The 25,445-nt window shown below is 33.8% G+C and overlaps 1 protein-coding gene across 1 annotated transcript in view; it reads left to right on the top strand.

Moving 5' to 3' along the window:
- The first annotated feature begins 5,551 nt into the window (after positions 1-5,551).
- LOC114334824 (open rectifier potassium channel protein 1) overlaps positions 5,552-25,445 on the top strand; it is a 185,368-nt gene continuing 165,474 nt past the window's right edge. The window contains exon 1 of the mRNA XM_028284942.2: positions 5,552-5,929. The gene's annotated coding sequence lies outside the window, so the exon portion shown is untranslated. The remainder of the gene's footprint in view (positions 5,930-25,445) is intronic.

Here is a 25,445-nt window from a genome sequence, read left to right as displayed (position 1 = left end):
AAGAGACCAAAGAGTGGTGTGAACCAGGTTCTTCGCCTCCAAATTAAGTTCGTGTCCACAAATCGGCCAAGAACGCGACAGCAATTTTGTTTGTGAATTACTTGCAAACTGGTAAAACAATAAATTATGGAAATAGTTGTAACCCGTTTGTAAAAAAAACCTGGTTTGCAGAACAAAAAATGCGCCATAACATTTGAGCAGTTTGACAATGGACAAAATCCATGAATTAAAGTTAGAATTGTCGGAACATCCACAGTATTCACCAGATTTAATCCATAGCGACTTACTTCTGTTTCAATTCCTCAAAAACAAATTATAGAGTGGAAAGCGTTTTATTTTTTGAACAGCCCTGTATAAAGACCGTTATTATCTTCTGCCACAAGAACTGTGAAGGAAATTAACTTTAGGAACATTTTTTGTGTTTATTTGTTTATTAATGTTGAATTATTAATTCACTATTCCAGATTGATATTGTTTTTAGATCATTTTAAAAACTAAATTATTTTGATTCTGTGGAATTCCAGAAATCTGCGCAAACGTCTGATAAATAAATTAGCGACCAATATAGAAACTATTGTCTAACAGTAATAATAATAAAAATAAATTAATTAAAGTTAAATAAACGTCAACTTTACACCTCATCATACTTCACTTAATCTAATTTTCAAGTGATATCCCCCCACGACCATCAGCAAGGACAGATGTATATTTTGTATATTATTGTAGAAAATGGAGTGCTACCAAAGATTCCCACTCCACTAAGCAAATCAAGAGGGAAATCCGCGCCATCAACTGTAAAACATACCCGGGCGCAGATTGTGAAAGTGACCATCAACTCCCAGCATTAAACATCCGAATTCGTCTTTAAAGATCTTAAAAGGAATCCCCTAAGAAGAGTCATATCCTTAAACTCCTCAAGAATTAATGAATTCCAACAAACCTTAAAACAAAACTTTTCTTTTTATGTGCTAGACTGCCAAAACTATACGGTCCCGGTTTTCACAAACCTTAAACCGTGGATACCTAATGTGATTTGTACTGTGGTTTAACGCAGGAAAGAATATAAAACTATATTTAGAATAAATCATGACTACAGAGCATTATCGAAAGAAATGAGAAGGCAATGTCGCTAAGACAAAAAGCCAAAGCGGATTACATCTCTCAAAAATGCAGATGAATAGAAGAACATGGTTGTCGGACTAAACCGAGAGACTTTTTCAGAAGGTCAAACTTCTTATCAGAGAGTTTAAACTTCAAAATAAAAGTGGTCGCTGATGGATAAGGAAGATAATATAAAGAACGATACTGACGAAATATTATAAACGTGGAGAAACTGGTAGATTGTAGCAAAAAAATAGCTCTAGAACAGCCCCTGTCTAACTTTTCGATCCGATTTTTATCAATTCATTTGGTACTCCGCCGGAGCCTTCTGCTTTTTTGTTTTTTAGGGTTTTGGTTGTTCTTTTCTAAACATTTAAACATTAAAAAAACGTTTTCATTCGTAACCAATTTTATATAAAAAAGGCTGTTCACAACAAGTCTGTAGCGAAATCTACAATTCTTTGGTCACGTGGTTCACAGAGGAAATGATAATTTAGAGAGATTAATTATTTCTGGAAATGTTACGAACAGAAAACTAAGAGGACTGTCACCAACGAGTTGGTCCGACCAAATTTAGACTTCAACCGGCCACTCATTTTATGAAACTCTTAGAACAGCTGAAAATAGAAACCATTTAAAAACGTTTGTTAACAGTATAAAAGGAAATTATGATCTTTATTTATTAAGATATATATCCTGATAATCTATCTATTTTTATAACTTGTTTTACTCAAACACTGACTACTCAAAAACCAAAACACCTCCAGAAGTTGTAGAAGAAATACAGGATATCGTATTGGAAAGTGATGTAATTACTAAAATTGATTTAATTGAGGCTCTAGGCATCGCATTGGGCAGTACAAGCTATATTTTGACTTAAGTATTGGGTTTCAGAAAGCTGTGTTCACAATGCGTGCATTCGATAATAATGGAACCAAAACACATTCGAATGCGACTTTTTCAGCAATAATTAGAGCAGTTTCCAAAGGATAAACTGCTTCAATTCAGCACTGTGGATGATACTTGGAGTAATAACCATGATCCTGAATCAAAACAAGAGACCAAAGAGTGGTGTGAACCAGGTTCTTCGGGTCCAAATCAAGTTCGTGTCCACAAATCGGCCAAGAACGCGACAGCAATTGTGTTTGTGAATTACTTGCAAACTGGTAAAACTATAAATTATGAAAATAGTTGTAACCCGTTTGTAAAAAAAAACCTGGTTTGCAGAAGAAAAAATGCGCCATAGCATTTCAGCAGTTTGACAATGGACAAAATCCATGAATTAAAGTTAGGATTGTAGGAACATCCAGCGTATTCACCAGATTTAGTCCATAGCGACTTACTTCTCTTTCAATTCCTCAAAAACAAATGATTGAGTGGAAAGCGTTTCTGCCACATTTGATAACACAAGAAATTAGCTTCAAGAAAATTTTTTGTGTTTATTTGTTTTTTAATGTTGAATTATTAATTCACTATTCCAGATTGATATTGTTGTTAGATCATTTTAAAAAATAGATTATTTTGATTCTGTGGAGTTCCAGAAATATGCGCAAACTTCTGATAAATAAATTAGCGACCAATATAGAAACTATTGTCTAACAGTAATAATAATAAAAACAAATTAATTAAAGTTAAATAAACGTCAACTTTACACCTCATCATACTTCACTTAATCTAATTTTCAAGTGATATCCTCCCACGACCATCAGCAGAGGCAGATGTATATTATTGTAGAAAATGGAGTGCTACCAAAGATTCGCAGTCCACTAAGCAAATCAAGAGGGAAATCCGCGCCATCAACTGTAAAACATACCCGGGCGCAGATCGTGGAAGTGACCATCAACTCCCAGCGTTAAACATCTGAATTCGTCTTTAAAGATCATTAAAAGGAATCCCTTAAGAAGAGTCATGTCCTTAAACTCCTCAAGAATTAATGAATTCCAACAATCCTTAAAACAAAACTTTTCTTTTTATATGTTAGACTGCCAAAAACTATACGGCCCCGGTTTTCACAAACCTTAAACAGTGGATACCTAATGTGATTTGTACTGTGGTTTAACGCAGAAAAGAATATAAAACTATATTTAGAATAAATCATAAATACAGAGCATTATCAAAAGAAATGAGATGGCAATGTCGCTAGACAAAGACAAAGCGGATTACATCTCTCAAAAATGCAGAGAAATAGAAGAACATGGTTGTCGGACTAAACCGAGAGACATTTCAGAAGGTCAAACTTCTTATCAGAGTGTTTAAACTTTAAAATAAAAGTGGTCTCTGATAGATAAGGAAGATAATATAAAGAACGATACTGACGAAATATTATAAACGTGGAGAAATTGGTAGATTGTAGCCATTTATATAGAAAGGAACTCCAGCAGAAAATCTATGGCCCGGACTCCTCTAGAAAATCTCCTGACTAGCTTTTTCGATCCGATTTTTATTAATTCGTTTGGTACTCCGTCGGGACCTTCTCCTTTTCTGTTGTTTAGGGTTTTCGTCTTTCTTTTTTAAACATTCAAAAAACAAACGTTCCCATTCGTAACCAATTTTACATAAAAAAAAAGGCTGTTCACAACAAGTCTGCAGCGAAATGTACAGTGCTTTGGTCACGTGGTTTACAGAGGAAATGATAATTTAGAGAGATTAATTATTTCTGGAAATGTTTCGAGCAGAAAACTAAGAGCACTGTCACCAACGAGTTGGTCCGACCAAATTTAGACTTCAACCGGCCACTCATTCTATGAAGCTCTTAGAGCAGCTGAAAATAGAAACAATTTAAAAAAATTTGTTAACAGTATTAAAGAAAATAATGATCCTTATTTATTACGATATATCACGATCATGAGAGAAGAATCGGTCTTGGGTGGGCAGCATTTGGAAAACTGAGAGAAACTTTTAAAAGTGAGTTACCCACATGTCTAAAGAGAAAGGTATTCGATCAGTGCGTCCTCCCAGTCTTGACGTACGGATCAGAAACACTTACCTTAACTAAAGCCTCGGCTACCAAACTAAGAGTCACGCAGAGAAGAATGGAACGGTCAATGTTAGGAATAACTCTGCGAGACAAAATCAGAAACGAAGAAATCAGGAGAAGAACAAAGGTGACTGACGTCATCGAGAGGATAGCTAGGTTGAAGTGGAGATGGGCAGGACACGTAGCCAGAATGACAGATGGGCGATGGACGAAGAGGTTATTGGAATGGAGGCCAAGAGAAGACAAGAGAAGCGTCGGTCGACCGCCTACAAGATGGACTGACGACTTAAGAAAGGTAAATAAAAAACTGGATGAGGGCGGCGCAGGATAGATGGGGTTGGAAACAAGGGGAGGAGACCTATGTTTAGCAGTGGACTTTTGAGGCTGGATGATGATCACGATCATGTACCCATTTTTTTAAATTCTTTTACGCAACTGACTTTTATTTAAAAACTGCAACACCACCAGAAATTATAGAAGAAATACAGGATATCGTATTAGAAAGTCATGTAGTTACTAAAAGTGATTTAATTGAGGCTCTAGGCATTTCATTAGGCAGTACAAGCTATATTTTGACTGAAGTATTGGGTTTCAGAAAGCTGTGTTCACAATGTGTTCATTCGATAATAATGGAACAAAAACACATTCGAATGCGACTTTTTTTAAAGAAGACTTTATCCTGTGTCGCTTCAGCATTGCGGATGAGACTTGGAGTAATAACCATGATCCTGAATCAAAACAAGAGACCAAACAGTGGTGTGAACCAAATCAAGTATGTGTTCACAAATCGGCCAAGAACGCGACAGCAATTATGTTTGTGAATTACTTGCAAACTGGTAAAACAATAAATTATGAAAATAGTTGTGACTGGTGTGTAAACAAGATCTGGTTTGCAGAAGAAATTGACAATGGATAAAATCCATGAATTAAAGTTAGAATTTTCGGAACATCCACTGTATTCACCAGATTTAGTCCATAGCGACTTACTTCTGTTTCAATTCCCCAAAAACAAATGATTGAGTGGAAAGCATTTTATTCTTTGAACAGCCCAGTATAAAGACCATTATAATCTTCTGCCACAAGAACTATGTTATCAGATACTTCCAAATCGATTATAACTGCAAAATTGAATACCACAAGAAATTAGCTTCAAAAACATTTTTTCTGTTTATTTATTTGTTTATTAGTGTTGAGGTATTAATTCGCCGTTCCAGATTGATATTGTTGTTTGATCACTTTAAAAACTAAATTATTTTGATTTTGTGGAATTCCAGAAATCTGCGCAAACGTCTGATAAATAAATTAGCGAGCAATATAGAAACTATTGTCTAACAGTAATAATAATAAAAACAAATTAATTAAAGTTAAATAAACGTCAAATTTACACCTCATCATACTTCACTTAATCTAATTTTCAAGTGATATCCCCCCACGACCATCAGCAAGGACAGATATATATTATTGTAGAAAATGGAGTGCAACTTCTTAGCGCCACCAAAGATTCGCACTCCACTAAGCAAAACGTATCGTTTAGATCGATTGTTATAAAATTTAATTACGATCAATCGATCAATAACTGACATTGATCGTTTACAATACAAAACAATCAACGATGGTGGAATCCGTTCGTTTTGTCGCGAGCCCGGTCTTTTTGTAAACCATTTTAAATTTTGTTATTGTGATAATGGTAGTTTTCGGTCTAATCGGCCTATTATTGTACCACTCCTACGTCATTGTGATATTGTGATTGTGAGTTCGTTGTATATTCGTATATAGTGTTCTCAAATTTTTGCTCAACTACAATAGTATTTTATCGTTAACAGTGCTTTACTTCCATTTGTGCCTTAAATCGTAAGTAAAATTTGACGTTTACTATTTATAAAATCAACCAAAAAGGTGTATATATACAAATGAAAATGGCGCCCTTTTAATTTTATCTTCAAATCATTATAATAATCTGATATGTTCGATTTATAAGATTAACTAAAAATGCTAAAAACAATAATTATAAAACGATAAGTCGCAAATTACAATCAATCAAGTTATTTAAAAAGATACCAATAATCTATTAATTTAAATGATAATCAACTTATCGGGTTTATAATTCCTAAATAAATAATACTCGATTTCTTATTTAAACTGATAATATGTTGCAGCTGTAAAATAATTTGCAGTGCATTTTAAACTATTGATGAGCAGTACATGCCAAAGTTCTTATTTGTCTTCGTCTCAGAATATATTGTATGTAACAGTAAAATAATGAAAACTTTTGTTTTCAATACATACTTCCACAAAATTTATTACTAATAATTAATGTCACTTCAGCTGTTTAGACAGTGACTTTGATTCAGAATATTATTCATGCAAGCTGGTACTTCAGAATTATATCTTCCATAGATTCAAATAAAGATAGGTTAAGGCCTTCATTTTTGAATAAGTAGAATTTGAATCTGAAACTTTAAAAGAGTAATTATGATCAAGACTCTAGACTAAAAGGTAAAGTGCGTACGTAGGATTTGTTCTTCTATTTCTGAAATCCTTTTTGTGTTCTGCTATACGGTTGTTAAAGGTTCTACCAGTTTGACCGATGTAAGTTTTTGTACAGTCATCACTTGTAACTTTGTGTACACCACTGAGTAATTAATAAAGGTTGAATTCGTCACTGATTTGTATAATTTTATATAAGCTGGTCTTTATTTTTAATCTTGGCGTGATTATTATTAAAATCTAATCGTTAACGACTCATAAGCATTTTTAATCTAAATTATTTAACTACTTCAAGATTAAGTTAAAATGTATCATACGTACCAGCACTAGTTGCTATCCGTCTCTATCTTTCCATGCATCTTCATCTAAGTTGGTGTCTCTAATTTTATTGGCTTGCGATATCGTCCGATCCCAGAGGATCCCATTTAGTATTGATATTGCCCTTCTAGCCTTTTAGTTCAGAGAAATAAGGAAAAAAAATATCCTGTTGGTGACACAACTCCCTCCAGGCCGAAACCAAATTTTTTGAGTAGCATGGACATCTATAATAATAACCTCTGTATATGTTTCTTGCAGCCCATTTTGATGATATACATAGTTATAAACAAATGAAGATCAAAAAACGGTAAATTTTCGCTTTTTTCGTCTATTACCAAAAAGTTAAGCATTTTAAGCAAATTTGAGAGAAAGAATCTTATAAATCGTATAAAAACTTCAATATGGCGTTCGCTGATTATGTCTATCCTTATTGGTTGCTTATAAAATTGCAAAATAAATCATAAATTTTGAGTTTTTATAAATATTCATACCTTATGTAAAAATTAACTTAGAACCTTCTTGTTACACGGAATACTGAGACTTCTGGTGCTTAACTCATACCCTACAAAAGCAATTGGTCAAATAGTTTAAAATTTATTTAATTTGTTTATCCCAAATTAATTTTTTTGCAACACTATAAGTCAGAAAATGATGAAGTTATAGTAATACTTTGGATAGTTTATGAAAGAAGAAGATTTACACTATTAATTTAATTAAATAAAATGACAAAAAATAATTCTAAATATTGCAAAATTAGTTTGCAAAAACATGTGAATTAAAAAAGGGGGGCTAACTTCGTCCCTAATTGTCCTAGGACAATAATTGTTTTTCTTTCTAAATGTGTACAAAAATTCAGTCCTTATAAATATGAAAAAATATTTTTTCTACGGCAAGCAAGCAAGCATAGTGATTTAACCCAGCCTGAGAGACTTGCTCACCCCTAGAGAATGACATTCGGGTGATACAATTCATTGAGGCGAGGAGGATTAACTCCCGTAAGCAGGAATCACTCCACCCCGCCTCAATGCTCCAGACCATCCACTTACCCCCCGATAGCACTCTGATGCGCTATAGGGGCTCTCAATCAGCAAAGTGCTTATCATATGGGAGTCTTGGGTACACGGACTCCCATATGAAATCCTACCCCGATCAATGCAGGCCAGCGTGAGGCGCTCTATTCCCGCTATCTCTAGTGACTTATCTTCGATCTGTTTTGCTTGCTCGGGCGCCGAGTCCCCGCTCTGGGCTATGTCCAGTTCGGCGACTCGGCGCTCGAGGATGTGGGCCCCTCATGCCCTTTTTTGGGTTTTGTTACTAATATTTTTTTTTTGTGGCTTTCGCCTATTGTTAATATTTTATTGATTTGTTTAGTGGCTGAAGCCGTTTTGAAGTTTTTTGTATATTTTTTTTTGAGGGATGTCTGAAAATTATAAAAATCAACATTAATAAATATAATGAGATGCCAAAGGTGAGCAAGTTGTCTTCTTTTGATAGAGCTACGATTATCTAGCCTTTATTATATATTTAATAATATTTGTTGTTTGGGTCTCCTATGTTTCCATCTATGGTACACATCATACCTTAATATCTCTTGCAAGATCCGGTTTGGGTGGTCTTCTAGCTCAGCAAATTTTGTTCTGGCTTTTTCCTCCATAATATCCAGTACTCTTATTTGTTTTAGGTCTCTAAATAAGAACCGTTCGGCGACGTATCTGGGCACGTTTGCAGCTTCTCTGAGGCAGTTGTTGTGTGCCGCTTGTATCTTCTTTTTGTTACTTTGACTTATGTGACCCCATGCAAGAGATGCGTATGTAATTATTGGCAGTATAATGCTATTTATCAGTCTTAATTTTGTTTTCATAGCTAATTTGCTTCTTCTTCCTGTGAGTCCTCTTATTGCCGATCTGGCCGCTGCTGTTTTCTGGACTGTTGCGTTGACATGTGATGTGAATGTAAGACCTTGGTCCATTGTGACTCCTAAATATTTAACTTCGTTTTGCCATTCGATGGGTCTGTCTTGCAATGTTAGCTGTTCTTCTGGGTTATCTCTTCTCTTTTTGAAGATAACCGCTTGGGTCTTATCTGGATTTATTGCTATTTTCCATTGGATACTCCATTCTTCTATTGTATCCAATGCCGTCTGTAGATTTCTTACAGCTATATCTAGGTTCATGTGTTTTGCAGCAATTGCAGTGTCGTCTGCATAAAGGCTGATCAATGTTCCGGGTGTTCTTGGAACATCTGCTGTATATATGGTATACAGAAGGGGTGATAAAACTGCCCCCTGTGGTACTCCAGCTTCCGGCATTCCGTGTTCTGATAGAACTGGTCCTATCCGGACCCTGAACTTCCGGTCGCTTAGGTACGAGGAGATGAGTTTCGTCATGGCCCCGCTGTATCCATAATCTCTCATTTTGTATGTCAGTCCTTCATGCCACACTCTATCAAAGGCTTTGCTTACATCCAGAAAGGCTGCTCCCGTATATTGTTGGTCATTGAATTCAGCTACTATATATTCGGTAAGTCTTAATATTTGAAGTTCGCTGGAATGTTGAGCTCTGAATCCAAACTGTGATTCTGGGATTATGCCTAGCCTGTCTGTCTCTGATTGGAGCCTGGTTTGGATGACCCGCTCCACTATCTTACTGACTGCTGGAAGTAAGCTAATCGGCCTGTAATTTTGAGGAAATATGTGGTTCTTTCCTGGCTTGGGTATCATAATTACATGGGCTTCCTTCCATCGATTTGGGAAGAGCCTGTATCTTAGTATTGCGTTTGTTATATTTGTCAAATACACAACTGCTTTCGAGGGAAGATACTTCAGAGCTCTGTTAGTGATTTCGTCTGGACCAGGTGCTTTCTTTGGTGAACTTTTTCGAATCAGTTCACTTATTTCTCTTGGTGATGTGGGATTTATTATTTCTTCTTGTTCTTCGGGCGTTTCTAGTTCTGTTTCTTCGACTTCTTCGATAAAGTCTATATCTTCGTCTTGGTGAGAATTCAGTGTACACTCTCTTTCATTTTTTCTACGGGTAATGGTTAAAAAGTTATTCTAATTGTTTATAAGTAAGCAAAAAATCGACATGTTTTTGCAAAATTATTTTACACTGTTTAAAATTACTTTTTGTCATTTTTTTAATTAAATTAATAGTATAAATGTTGTTATTAAATAAACTGTTTGAAGTATTACTGTAACCTCATAATTTTCTTACTTCTAGTGTTGCAAAAAATGAATTTGGGATAAACAAATTAAATAACTTTTAAACTATTTGACCAATTACTTTGAAATTTAAAATATAATTTAAGCACAAAAGTTTCAGCATTCCGTGTAATGAGAAGGTTTGAACTTAATTTTTACATAAATTATGAACATTTATAAAATCTCCAAATTTAAGAATTATTTTGCAATTTTCTAAGCAACAAATAAGGGTAGACATATTCAGCGAACGCCGTATTGAAGTTTTTTATATGATTTATGAGATTCTTATTATTCTCAACTTTGTTTCGAATGCTTCAATTTTTAGTAATAGACGAAAAATCGAAAATTTACCGTTTTTGATCTTTATTTGTTTATAACTATGTATATCATCAAAATCGGCTGCAGGAAACATATAGTCCAGGAACCGAAGCTTTTCACCCCGCAATTTTTACAGAATGGATCGATTTGCCTGAAAATTTGAGAATAAGTAGTGGATTATCCAAGGATCAAAATCTATATGATGCCGAAAGGCGCTTTTATTATGGGGGTGGTTGCCACCCCATCTCGTGGGTGGAAATTTTTTATTATGTTTTGACAGCAAAAGTTGATAAAAACATTCATTCTAAGCAAAAAATGTTGTATACATTTTTTTGATAAAACTAATAGTTTTCGATTTATTCGCTATCGAAAATGTTAGTTTTATATGGAAAAAATCAATGTCATTCTATAGTATACTCATTTACTATTCACTCAATTTTTGTCGTAGAAAAAAATTTTTTACACCAAGTTCTTAAGAATTAAATAAACTACAATTTCATATTTAAACATTTTTTCTTATCTTTGATAATAATCATCTATTCTGAAGAAAATGGCATTTTTACAAAATTACAAAAATTCTTTATTCGCTGTTAACTTCAATTTTTTAAAAACTAATCATTTTAAGCCAGTCAAACTTCTAGAATCTATTAATAATACACAAATAAAGAAGAATGAATAAGGCCAATGACTAAAAACACCGCTAACTTACATTATTATGCTTCCAATGGGATTTCTCCTTTTTTTTTCTCAAAAAATATATTAATTTTTTAACCGTAACTTTTTTATTTTGTATCCTAGAAAGTTTGGTATAAAAGAATTTTGTAGGCTTTTGCAAGATCTACAAGCTTATTAATATTAAATCTTATTAAAATGCTTAGTCACAAAAAGAGGTGACTTTGAAAGGGTTGGTAAAGGTGGTTTTTGCATGCTATTACAAGTTTTAATTGTCAATAGCTCACTTAATTTTTATTGTAGAAAAATTTTTTTTATACCAAATTCTTGGGAATTAAATTGGCTACAATATAATATTGAAACATTTTTTCACATCTATGATGCTAATCTTTGTATTCAGAAGAAAAAGCCATTTTTTCCAAACTACAAAAATTCGTTAATCGCTGTTAACTTCATTTTTTTTAAACGAATCATTCTAAGTCGGTAAACCTTTTTGAACCTATTAATAATACATAAATAAATAAGACCAAATAAGGTCAATGACTAGTTTTAATTAGGGTGGTGATTACGGGGTTGCTTCCGACCACTTTTGCACTGAAAAAAATAGGGACTGACATTTTTTTCATTATAAGTCACTTAATTTTTGAGCTAGAGACTTCTTTTTTATTTTTAGAGATAGATATTTTTAAGTTCTTTAAATTAGTTTTTACAAGTTATTCTCGAAAAATGCATATTTTCCCGTTTTTTGACTTTGAAACTACAATATCTAGCATTTGACAAAGGAGAGCTAACATATAATAAAGTATATCTTGATTACTGTTGGTCTTAAATAAAATTAAAAAACAAGGTTTTGTTTATTTTTTCAAATAGTACATTTTTATTAAGTAAGGTTGTTTTGATAAAACGAAAACTTTTGGAGTTATTAGCAGAAAACTGATTAAAAACATTGATTTTTCGATATAATACTAACACTTTCGATAGCGAATAAATCGAAAACTATTAATTTTATCAAAAAAATGTATAGAACATTTGTTGCTTAGAATGAACGTTTTTACCAACTTTTGCGGTCAAAATATAATAAAAAATTTCCACCCCCAACAGGGGGTGGCAACCACCCCCATGGTAAAAGCGCCTTTCGGTATCATATAGATTTTGATCCTTGAACTATCCACTACTTATTCTCAAATTTTCAAGCAAATCGATCCATTCTGTAAAAATTGCGAGGTTTTGTCCTATTTCAAGCTTCATTACTTGGACTAATATTATAGGTTATTAATATAGATGTCCATACTACTAAAAAATTTGGTTTAGGCCTGGAGGGGGATGTGTCACGAGAAAAATCTTATTTCGCTGGACTAACTAGATACTCACAGTTTTCACAAGGCCTGATGTACTCTCCAATTTATAATATTACGTCTTGTTTAACCCCTCCTACGTACATAGTTGCTGTTTTACCTATGTTTACTTCTAGTCCTCATTTACTGTATTCTTTTAGGAGCTTCTCTGTCAATCTGTCATGCTTTTACACTGATATCTTAATTATGTTTAGCTCTGTATTGTTGGATTACCTCAAAATTCACGTGATTATGGAGTTGCTTTTTATAATTTTGCGTCACCTTGTTGATAATTCTACCTAAAACAATGATTTCTTTATAACGACATAGATACCCAAGACTTGAAGTGTCTAAAGATAATAAACTAAGTATCAATGATTGAGCTCAAAATCAAAAAGAATATTTCTTACATTGGTGACAAGCTTTTCTTTTTCCCGAACGTTTGCCTGATTCTGCAGATAATGAATTCTACATTCTTGAATTGTTTACAGATTTCTACAAATCGATACCCTCTTTCTTTGCGTTTTGCAAGACCAAACTCTCTCACGAAATTTTCTTCTTTCCCTTCACCAATCTTGGCATTTTATCTCACATTAGTATTTTAATATCTTTACTATTTATCGCATCAGTCACACTTTTAATATTCGAGAAAAAATTTTGTATTTTGTCACTACATTTTGTGCTGTTAGTGCATGTACTTGGAACGAAATTTATATTAAAAGCTTTGAACCTCAATTGCATCAGGATAACTTTATCTTATCAGTCACACTTTTAAGGGGGTAGGCGCAAAATCTTAGTCCAATGCTATTTAAATGCATTCATTTTTTTCGAATCTTGAGATAACTAATGAGTATTTTTGAAAAATTTAAACGCAGAATGAAAGGCTACATTATTCCGAGGACTGAAAGATCCCGAAAACTTCTATAACGTTTATTTGAATAAGTTGCAGGGGCGAGAAAAAAGAGAAAATTTAGTGTGATTTTTAATTTTAAATATTTCATTCAAAAGAAACTTATTGTTTATTCTAAGGGACTTTCGGCCGTCGGTAATAATGTAATATTTCATCTACATTAAAATTTTTGAAAAATATTTATTAGTTTTCTTAGGATTCGGAAAAAATTATTGCATTTAAATAGCATTCGCAAAAAATTTTGCTCCTACCCCCTTAATATCGGATTAAAACTTTTATAACTCGTGACTTCGTTCAGCTCTTGGTGTATATATTTGAATTAGATTTATATTAGAAATTGTCCTCAATTGCACCAGGTTGTGTCTGTTAGATTAACTCGGTCCATGGCTTAATATTATATTTCTTGATTTAATGCCATAAAACAGGGCGGAAGGTAGCTGATAAAACAGGTAGCTGATACAACAATTAACAATAAGATTTAGACGCTGAGGAGTGAATAATTAGTTAATATACGAAGCATCATTGAAGAGATCCGAAGCACTTGAAATGTGGTGCTACAGATGCATTTTGAGGATTTCCTAGAGAGACAAAGTTACCAACAAAGAAGTTCTACACGGAATGGGCAATGGTCAAAGTAGATAACTTCCCAAAAAAATTGGAAATAATGAAAAATAAAACACTACTAATGAGAGGAGAACACAAACAGGTTTATATAAATAATGATCTGACTGTAAAAGAAAGAGCAATCCAAAATAAACTCAAAATAATTGCAGAAAAAAAGAGAGAAGAAAACAAGAAAGTAAAAATAGGACATCAAAAATTAATAATCAATGGAGAAAAATGGATATGGAGTACAAAAAATAATGAATTGATACAAGAACAAAGAAGCAATAACACGCAAACAAAAAACTGGCAACAATAACCACATGGAAAAGAGATGACAAGACATCAACGGAAACGACGAGGCAAAGAACAGGAAATGAAAATGGTAATGGTAATAAACAAACAATTTGGAGACTAGCAACGTGGAATGTGAGAGGACTAAATGGAAAAGAGGCAGAATTAAGCTATGAGTTTGATAGAAACAGAATAGAAATACTAGGAATAACAGAAACCAAAAAGAAAGGCAATGGAGAAATGTATTTGGAAGGTGGACATATTCTCATATACAGCGGTGTGCCAAACGAAAAAAGAGCAGCAGCGGGAGTGGGATGTGTAATACATAAAGACAGAATAAAGCACATACAAACATGGGAAAGTTGGACAGAAAGAATACTTACAGTAGAGATGAAGGATGAAGGGGAAGAAAACCTAACCATAATCACGGTGTATGGCCCAGATGAAAATGAGAAAAAGGAAATAAAGGACAAATTCTGGGAAGACCTCAACATAGCCGTAGAAAATAGTAAAGGAAATATATTTATTATTGGAGATTTTAATGGTAGAGTAGGAACCAAAGATATGTCGACATCTGATGTAATTGGAAAATATGGTGAGGAGGTGAGAAATAACAATGGAAGAAGATTAATAGAATTTTGTGAATTAAATAGCCTAATAGTAACAAACACACTTTATGAGCACAAAAATATTCATAAATTTACAAGACAAGGACCAAGAGAAACGGAAAAATCAATAATCGACTACATACTGATAGAACGCAATAATAGAAGGGCACTCCAAGACATAAGAGTTAGAAGAGGACCAGAAATAAGCAGTGACCACTACTTATTAGAAGCTAAAATAAAACATAGGATAGAACCCCAAACTAGAGCAGCTGAAAATAGAAAAAAGATTGAGTTCGAAACAATTAAAAACTATAAGCTTAGAGACAAACAAATAGCTCAAAAATACGAAGAACTGACAAACTTAAAAATAACAAACTTGATGAGATCAATACAGGTAAGCAATTTGGAACAAAAATGGCAACTACTCAAAGATATATTAATTGAAACGGCAAAAGAAGCGTGTGGGGTGTACAGGAAAAACAACAAAACTAAACAAACGAGCTGGTGGAATGATGAAATCAAAAACCATGTAAAAATGAAGAAGAAAATGTGGGAAAAGTACTTAGGGAACAAAACCGAGGAAAATTACGATAGATACAAAGAAGAAAGAAAGAAAGTAAGAGACATGATAAAAATAGAAAAAGAAAAGACCTGGATACAATTCGGACAACAGATGGAATACAACAGTAAAGAAAATCAGAAACTTTTCTATCGAACAATGAAAAATATAAGAATAGACAAACCAACAAGAGATACAAGAATAAAAAACACAGATGGAACAATAATAACAGACGATCAAGAAATAATGGAACGATGGAAGCAACACTTTCAAAAACTACTAACTAGTAATGAAGTAAACAGAGAAGAGAACAACGAAGAAAATGAAGAAAGAACAGAACAGGAAGAAAACACAGATGAAATAACAAACGAAGAAATAGAAACAGCAATAAAGAAACTTAAAAATGGGAAATCTCCTGGACATGATAGAATAACACCAGAAATGCTAAAGTGTATGGGACTGGAAGGTAGGAAATTGCTCAGAGAAATATGCAATGAGGCATGGAAGAAAGAAGAAATACCGTCGGACTGGGAGATGGGAGTAATACTGCCCATACATAAGAAAGGAGATATCAAAGAATGTAACAATTATAGAGGAATTACACTATTATGTACGGCACTGAAAGTATATGAAACAGTATTAGAACAAAAGCTGAAGAATATAATAGAAACGACACTAGAAGAAGCCCAGAGTGGTTTCCGGAAAGGCCGAGGGGTGCAAGATCACATATTCACAGTGAAGCAAATAACAGAAAAAACACTACTGAATAAAACCAAAGCGTACATGGCCTTCATCGACCTAGAAAAAGCATTCGACAGAGCGAAAAGAGAAACAATATGGAACAGTCTAATTAGAAGAGGAGTTGATAGAAAACTAATAGAAGTCATCAAAAGTCTATATAAAAGAAACACGAATTACATAATGCATAAAAATATGAAATCGCAACAATTTAAAACATCTGAAGGCTTAAGACAAGGAGGAGTCATGAGCCCTACACTCTTTAACATCTTCATGGACACAATTAAAAAAGCTACATGTAGGTTACCGAAACCTAGAAAGAATAGGAATATCAGAATGTGCATTTGCTGATGATGTAATTGTCATGGCAGATAAAGAGGAAGATCTAAGAAATAATCTACAAACATGGAATGAGGTATTAAATAGGCATGGGATGAAATTAAACACACGCAAAACAAAGATTATGGTAGTAGCACAAGAACAACCCGTATTAAACATACAAATCAATGGAGAAACAATAGAACAGGTAAACTACTTTCAATACCTGGGAGTAACAGTGGAAAACAACGGAAAACAACACAAAGATATAGAAGAAAGGATTAACAAAACGTCTAAAATATTCCACGCAATTAACAACAAATTTTTAAACAAAAAAGAAATATCCAGAAAAACCAAAATAACTGTCTTCAACACGATATACAGACCAGTACTTACATACGGGTGCGAGTCTTGGGTATTAACAAGAAGTATGAAGAGTAAGATCCAGGCACTGGAAATGAAATACCTAAGACGAGTAAAAGGAGTATCAAAAAGAGACAGACTAAGAAATATAGATATACGAGCGGAGCTTAAAACTAAACCACTCCTAGAATACATCGAAGAAAAACAGCTGAGTTGGTGGGGCCACATGAAAAGAATGAGAAGAAATATACCAGTAAGGAAAGTATGGGAAGCAAGAATTCAGAAAAAAAGAAACAGAGGAAGACCATCAGAAAACTGGGATACAACCATTGCGAAGATTATCCAAAAGAAAGGGAAAACCGTAGCAGAAGCAAGCAGACTGGCGCAGGATAGAAAACAATGGTCAAAGTTTGTGCACACGTGAATAGACATTAGTCCCGACACTGAAAAGTAAAAGGGACTTAAAAGACTATATATAAATATATTGTTCTTGAACTCCTAAGTGGAGCATAGAGCTTCAGTGAAAACGCGCCATCGGGTTCTATTTTGCGCTAGGGCCTTCACCTCATTCCAAGACTTTCCTTGACTTCTTATCTCGTCCATGATGGATCTTCTCCAAGTTTGTGCTGGGCGACCTCTTTTTCTCTTTCCTTGGGGATTCCATCTAGGGCATTTTTTGCTTCAAGATAAGGTACATGGAAAAAGAGGTCCAGGAAGAACATGAAGAATATTCTAGCTTCAGAATCTACGAAAATGTTTAATAGAATGTCCACCAATTGACCAACAATGAAATCATATTTGTTAATGTACAAAAATCCATATTTTCTACTTCATCAAAGTGCCCATATTTTATTAAAATTTATGTTAATGCAATACTAACGGTTGAATAACAATAAAAATATAAATACATATAAACACATTAAATGAGTGGGTTTAGACCACAATTATTCAGAGAATCCATGTCATAGGATAAGTTATATTTTAATAAACCAAAGTACAATAGTATAGTAACTCACATGTGATTGGCTCAGTCTCAAGAAAGGAATTTCATTTTGCGGTGTGTAAAAAATTGCGTCATATAGCCACGAATTTTAAAACAATTACACGCTGTCCCGGAAGAACGTTGACGTAACTGCAAAAAGCAAAATTAATCAGGGGAGCAAAAAACACGATTTCTAAATACATATTTAAAATGGTGATTATAAATGAAATGTAATCGTCCAGGAGCATCGGTATGGCGTATATACTTACAACGCTGGCTTTTATTTTCATCCCTACGTGTTTAACTGACGGTTCTTCCAAGGGAAATAAATCAACTCAGAAAAACTGGGGGTTTAGACGTTCAGAAAGCGTTAAATTCACTTGAATTCAAGTGAGTTGAATGCTCCAAAAGGTTTACATGTTTCAATTGACTTGAAGGAATTTCAGTAACAAAATGGCGCCAATAGAGATTCATCGCGATATTTTAAATGCAGTTCTATGTTGATTTCTCTTTGTGGAGACAGAGAAATCAACTCAACCACCCACATGCTCGTGGTATAGTCATATGATGCTTTGAGGTATATCTTGTTTAAATTTCACCCATCGCCAGGGTTTAATATATATAACACGCCAATGTAAGACCTTTGGTCGGCATTTTAAGGGTTTTAACCCATGTATTTTTGGTGGCTTAGCATGTAGAGCTTGTTTAGAACACTGATGATGCTCTCTTTAGAGCGAAAACGTTCTGTTTTTTAATGTAGCCCTTTATTGGGGTTTTAAATAAATATACCTTTTACACAGAAGATCTTTTTCTTCAATTTTTGTAATTAATGGTATACAGCCAGCTAAAAGAAATTTTTCCTTATGGATTTCAATAAACAGGAATTGAAAAAAAATTCAGTTGGGCCATTGTTCTTCTAGGACGGCGAACTATACAGAAAATCCATGTCAAATGATAAGTTTTACTTTAATAAACCAAAGTACAATAGTATAAACTCACTAAGTGATTCGTTTAGTCCCAGGAATGGAATTTAATTTTGCGGAGCTTCCGGACACGTATTAAAAAAATAGGTCATGTAGGCGCGAGTTTTAAAACAGTTACAATTAATTATTATATTTGCGTACGTTGAAAAACTATCAATTAGATATACCTATCGTTATCTGTGTTTATCCGAGAATTGCTTGTTCTGTGAAACTTAGTTATAAATAAAATTGACAATATCATTGACAAAACATCAATCACCATGCTGCATCGTATTTTCGTCTTTATTTAATGCAATGTAAAAAGTGAATAGAAGTAAAAAAATAGAAATATCCATGTTGGGAATAAAATGGCAAGACATAAAATGAAACAAATGGATAAGAGAAAAAACAAAAGTAAAAAGCGTAACAGAACATACACATATGTCCAAAAGTTTGGAATATTGGAATATTTCGTCTTTTTATTGATTTTTATATATAAAATTTTCTGAATAGTTAAAGATTATCTTGTTTCAATTCTTAACAATACTAAATAAATCTCAAAACCAGATAAACGATATGCAAAAAAAATAGTTATTCTCTTGGAGTGAAAAACTTAAAAGTACAACTTATATTTAAAAATAAATTAGTAAAGAAAAAAATAATTTTCAATAAAACTAATAATTAGTATTTCCTCCATTGGCCTGTATGCATGCCTGTAGGCGATTTGGCATGCTGCCGGTTAACTGGTTGAGCTGGGCTTGCGGAATTCTCTCCCATTCTTCACGAGCAGCATTTTTTAGTTCGCTAAGTGTAATAGGGGGATTGTTTCGGTTTTTGATGCGTGTTTTGAGAATGCCCCAAGCATGTTCAATAACCTTCATATCGGGGGAATTCGAGGGCCACTGTAATGTAGATATTCCTTCTTTTTCCAGAAAATTTAGTACTGCTGCTGTTCGATGAGAAGGTGCGTTGTCATGCACAAACACAAATTTATCACCTAGGTACTGCCCCTCGGAATATACGTAGGACAGGATTTAAAACTTCCTCGATGTACACAGCACCAGTGACACTTCTCTCCAGAACCAGCAGGGGCGTCCGTGTACCACTCATAATACCACCCCAAATCATATTACTGCCATCTTCAAACGGGACACGGGGTTGGGCTGGTCCTAGTCAAGCTTGTTGTCTTGGGGCCCTCCAAATCAGTGTTCTTCGCGAATCAGATACCAAGCCAATTTTTGACTCATTAGAGAACATCACGTTATTCCAGTTAGGACCATGTTACACCATTTCTCTAGCCCATTGCAACCTTACTATTTTGTGCTACTAGGTTAGTTTAGGAACATGTAAGGGCCTTCTACGATACAAATTGACCGCATTTAGTCGACGTGTTATTGCTTGCCGTGAAATAATCAGTCCTGGCAGCCTAGAAATTGCTCTGGATATACCACTTGTGGATTCCAGACGAATTCTTTGAGCTATCAATGTTATCTGCCGATCTTGTGCTGCTGTTATACATCGACTTCTACCACTTCTGGGACGATCCTTGACGTCATTTGTCTCATGGAATTATTTTTGTAATTTTAGATACAGCACTCCGAGTAACATCAACAATATTCTCGATATCACTTTGACTAAAGCCCTGTTGTATCAAAGCAGTTACTCTAGATCTGTCAAAGTGAGATATCACGTTCCTAGACATTTTTAAACGGCTCAATTCAAATTTAAACACAGACTGAAATAATGTGTAAATACGCTAAGCAGTTGAATGTGACCAAAATGGGCAAAATGATACAAAAACGATTCAAAGTTTTTATTATTTTCATGTAAAAACGCTCTAAAATAAATATCAACAACAGTTTTGAAACCACCATAGGCGTAGATATATTAATTGTACGTATTCCAAACTTTTGGACATGTGTGTATTATAACAGGGTTAAAGTGGAGATATGCGGGCCACAATGCGAGACAGGAAGATAAAAGATGGAATGCTGAAATACAAAACTGGAGACCGCGGACAGGAAGAAGAGGAAGAGGAAGACCTCAAATGCGATGGCAGGACGATATTTTGAAAGCTTCAGGAACTCGCTGGAAAAGCGCAGCCAAGGACTTACAAAAACCCCAAAAAAATGTGGCTTACACCCAGTGCCGGTTTAACCTAACTTCGGGCCCTGGGCGCTGAATATTTAGGGGCCCCCTTAATTGCTATTCGTCGTCAAATTTTTTTACAAGAAAACACATTCATGTATTTATAAACGTAAAATCCATACACAATTTTTAGCAAACAAGAAGAATAGCAAACGTAAAAAATATTCCAAAAAATACATTTAAAAACGTATAAAAAAACAGAAAGTTACACAAAACAACACATGACAAATAAAAAAATATATTCTAAAAAATACATATGACAAAAATTAGATCACTTTTTTGCTTGACTAGGCATTAGCAATCTGTCAGATAATACTATCACAATTCAGTTGCTCGAGGTCTTCATTTTCTATAGTACAATAGTGATATGCGTCTAGATTTTCTTAACCCAAATTTGGCGTTAAATATATTTTTATTCTTTTTAAATGGCGAATGGATTTAGTGTCCGCAGTCATATAAACCCAAATAAACAACAACAAATTCTTTTTAAAGCCGAAAAAGACCGCTCGCCTAATGCATTAGAAGTTGGTATCATGAAATAAACTTGCAGTAAAGGTAAAATATTGGAAAATGTTACCTTTAGGTACAATCTTTACATCCTGGATGATACCAAATTTTATAAATGTTTCTTTAACTTTTGGCATAATGTTATAGAAAGGGTAATTTCATTATGCAAGTTCTCTTTGGTTTCATCAACATATATTTTATATTTCACATAAGTATAAAGTTTTAAACTAAAAAGGGGTAGTTCCCTGGATTGGCTGTATACCTTATAGTTAAACAAACTGGAACATGAAGTAAAAACCACTTCTATGTAAAAGGTATATTTACTAAAAATTTTTTAGAATCCCAATGGATTCAATAAAATGAGTTCATCAGAACGTTTTCAAACCTATCGGTCCATCATCAGTGATTTGAATACTTGCAAAATAGCCCCAGAACCAAACAATGGTTGTGATTATAAATAAATCTACATTATGTTGAAATAAATTTAAAATGGCTAAACGCCGATGTTAAAGGATTAAACCTCTGGGAACATGGTGAAACTCTACCCGAGGACCCAATCAACCATCTTCGGTCAACGATGACTACTAAGTGTCAAAGCTATGTAGCTTTGACACTTAGTAGTCATCGTTGACCGAAGATGGTTGATTGGGTCCTCGGGTAGAGTTTCACCATGTTCCCAGAGGTTTAATCCTTTAACATCGGCTTTTAGCCATTTTAAATTTATTTCAACATAATGTAGATTTATTTATAATCACAACCATTGTTTGGTTCTGGGGCTATTTTGCAAGTATTCAAATCACTGATGATGGACCGATAGGTTTGAAAACGTTCTGATGAACTCATTTTATTGAATCCATTGGGATTCTAAAAAATGTTTAGTAAATATACCTTTTACATAGAAGTGGTTTTTACTTCATGTTCCAGTTTGTATAAAGTTTTAATTGAGGTCGTGACTGCTTATTTATCTAGCGTAGAAAATCATCTAACAGCTGATGTAACATCTTTGTAGCATATATCCAGGTCTTCGCAAAAAATATTTTTGGCCTCTACTTCAATTTCGCTTGACATATTTCTTACGTCTCCAACAAATCTTAAAATAGATGTCATTATTTCTACTCCAATTGACACGTTTAAGTCCACAGTTTCTTCACGTTCACGTATTGCTTTTGCATTAACTCGTTCCAAAGTTTTTGTCCAAATCAGTGTCAATAGAGCTGTCTCAAAGATTTTATTCTGCAGTGTCTTGCCTTCAATTTTAATTGCTAATTTTTCGTCTTTGTTATTGCTTAACTGGAAAAATAGGTTTGATGGGTCCCTAGTTTTTAACTAAAGTATTTACAGCGTCAAAAGTTTCTACAAGCTTTGATTTCATTACTTCCAAAAATTCATGGCAAATTTGGTGAAACAGATAGCTAACTGAATCTTTTCATTTATTCGCATTCCGTTGTAAATGCTCAGCTAAGAAGTAGTCAAATTTAGCCAAGTATACAAGACAACTGTATTTAATAATTTTTCCTTTTATAGCGACTCGTTAAATCCTCATTGCATCAACGGAAAGCTAGTCCTTGAGAAGCAAGTCATTTAGTAGTGACAACTCTTCTTAGGACGTTTATCCAATAGTTAGCTTCGCATTTTACTTGCTCTTTCAAGACAGCGTCTATAACTCCAATCAATGATGATTTTGTTATTAATGTAATCATAGAGTTCAGATGAAATTTACTTTCTTCGTGAGATTTGAGCAAAATATTCAAATGTTTCCAGTGGGTCCATCCAAACTCAGTTAAACTATTTTTTCAATTGAAAATAATTTGCACGGGTAACAATAAACAGCTTTAACACTTGCGCCGTATATTAGCCAATCTCTCTTTTTTTTTGCCTCCATTCGGTTTTCCTCTATCTATGAAAGTTGCGTTTATTTAATCTTCTATAATAAGCTTTTTTTCCATCTTCAAACATTTTTATAACGTTCTAAGAAAACACTTTTTGGTTTAAAAGTTCGCAGTTTTTATAAAGTCATCTCATCAGTCTTAAAATCCATTTGGAAATCGCAGGTATTTCGTCGTTTTTTTTTCTATTTTGGAAAATACGTAGATTATTTAGCGGACTTTACTTTTTTATTAGTAAAAGGAACGGGTCTCTACGGGCCCCTCCGGGGCCCGGGCCCCTGGGCGCCCGCCCCAAGCGCCCAGTGCATAAACCGGCACTGCTTACACCTGTATTACAAAAAAAAATACTTTTAATATAAAAAATTGTAAAATCGGTATATTAATATACTAAAAGAACTATACAGTGATGAGCGGTGGAATACAAAATGTGGAAAACATATTAAGTTGTGAGATAAAAAGAAATGAAACTAGTAGAGGTGGGACATTTAGCGATAAAATCCTGTAAATTTACATTTTGTTTATTGTTTCCCACCTTTAGACGTATCGGACGAGTTTGGCAAGTGCCACTGTGACAGTGAAAGTTTTAGTTGACATACTCCTTTGATACGTCTAAAGATCGGAAACAATAAATATAATGTTTAATAAACAATAAATACAATGTTAAAGGTTTTAGTGCTAAATTTCCCACCTTTGCTAGTTCCATTTCTTTTTATCTCAAAACTTAATTTATGTTTTCCATCTTTTGCGTTATTTTGCCGGTTACCAGTCCTGATATCATCAGTCATCACTGCATACAATAAAAAAACCAAAAAAGTGCCTGTGTTCCTTTCAAAGGACTTCATTTTTCCTGCTTGAGGTCGCTGAAGTTGTCTAATATTCTATCCCATCTTATGCAGTACTATCCATGCTCATATTTTCAACAAAATATTGAAAATATGAGCTTCTACTTAACTAACTAAGTTTCTGCTAACTTCTGCCTTAGAAGTGTTGAAAGATTGGAGATTTCTTTTAAATAGGAATTTAATTTTTAAATTTTTAAATATTTTTTTTTGGTTTTTTACGACAAATAAATAATTGAACTTCCCCGGAATAATTGCTCAACCTGTATGTATTTATTGTACTAAAAGGTCATTGAAGACCTGTTTTTTATCGATAATCTTTTGTAAAAAGTGATTAGACGAGTTGTTTTGTTGTTTTACCTGATTACATATCGATTTTGTATTGATAAGTAATATATCTAGTAAATGCAAAATGTCAAAAACCTATCAAGGATGTGTTTTCAATATTTATGTAATCAGGTGTTTAACTCTTGATGAAAATGATAAACTAATATTTTATTTTCATTATATCCTTCTTCTTCTTCTAATGGTGTTACAACACTTTGTGAGTCTTGGCCTCCTTAACAATGTTCTTCCATTCTGCCCTGTCGGATACTTTCTTTCGCCACTGCCTGATGTTCATGTTTTTAATATCCTCCTCTACATCGTCTATCCATCTTTTACGGGGCCTTTCTCTTGTTCTGTTTCCTTGGGACTTCCATCTCTGGAATAATTTTACAGCTCGATTATCTATTCTTTACATATATCTATAGAATTGGGCATTGCTGTTTCAACACCATCAACATTTTCTTTGAATTTATTCTCATACATAATAGACGGAGAGGCAGCGCTGAAAAATCACTCTGAATTTACTAGAGCTAGATTTTTCACAGTTGATTACCGTGATTGTGTAGAGAAACATAATACGGTCAGTCAACGAAACGTAGAACAGGTGGTACTGACAGCTTGTCAAAGTTGCTTACCTGTGCAGGTAATTAAATCCATTTACTAAGGCTGAAAATCAGTACACACATTCTAAATTGAATATAAATAAAAGTTATGATAGTCGGTCAGCTGTATGACGGGACAGAGCTGGTCGGTCGGCCCCAATGAGTGTACAGGGTTATTCACTATATTGTGACCCCCTTGTAAACTGCTTTATTTACAGAATTAGAAAAAATGTAAGATACAAAAGTTATTCGACTTTTTAATTATGATTTTTTTACATATATATCGCACTAGTGACGTCATCCATTTGGGCGTGATGACGTAATCAACTATTTTATTAAATGAGAATAGGAGTTGTGTGCTAGATCATTTGAAAGGATATTCAATTCTATATG

The sequence above is a fragment of the Diabrotica virgifera genome, chromosome 5, assembly GCF_917563875.1.
Source record: "Diabrotica virgifera virgifera chromosome 5, PGI_DIABVI_V3a".
Classification (NCBI taxonomy): domain Eukaryota; kingdom Metazoa; phylum Arthropoda; class Insecta; order Coleoptera; family Chrysomelidae; genus Diabrotica; species Diabrotica virgifera.
This window is presented reverse-complemented; position numbering and strand designations above follow the sequence as displayed.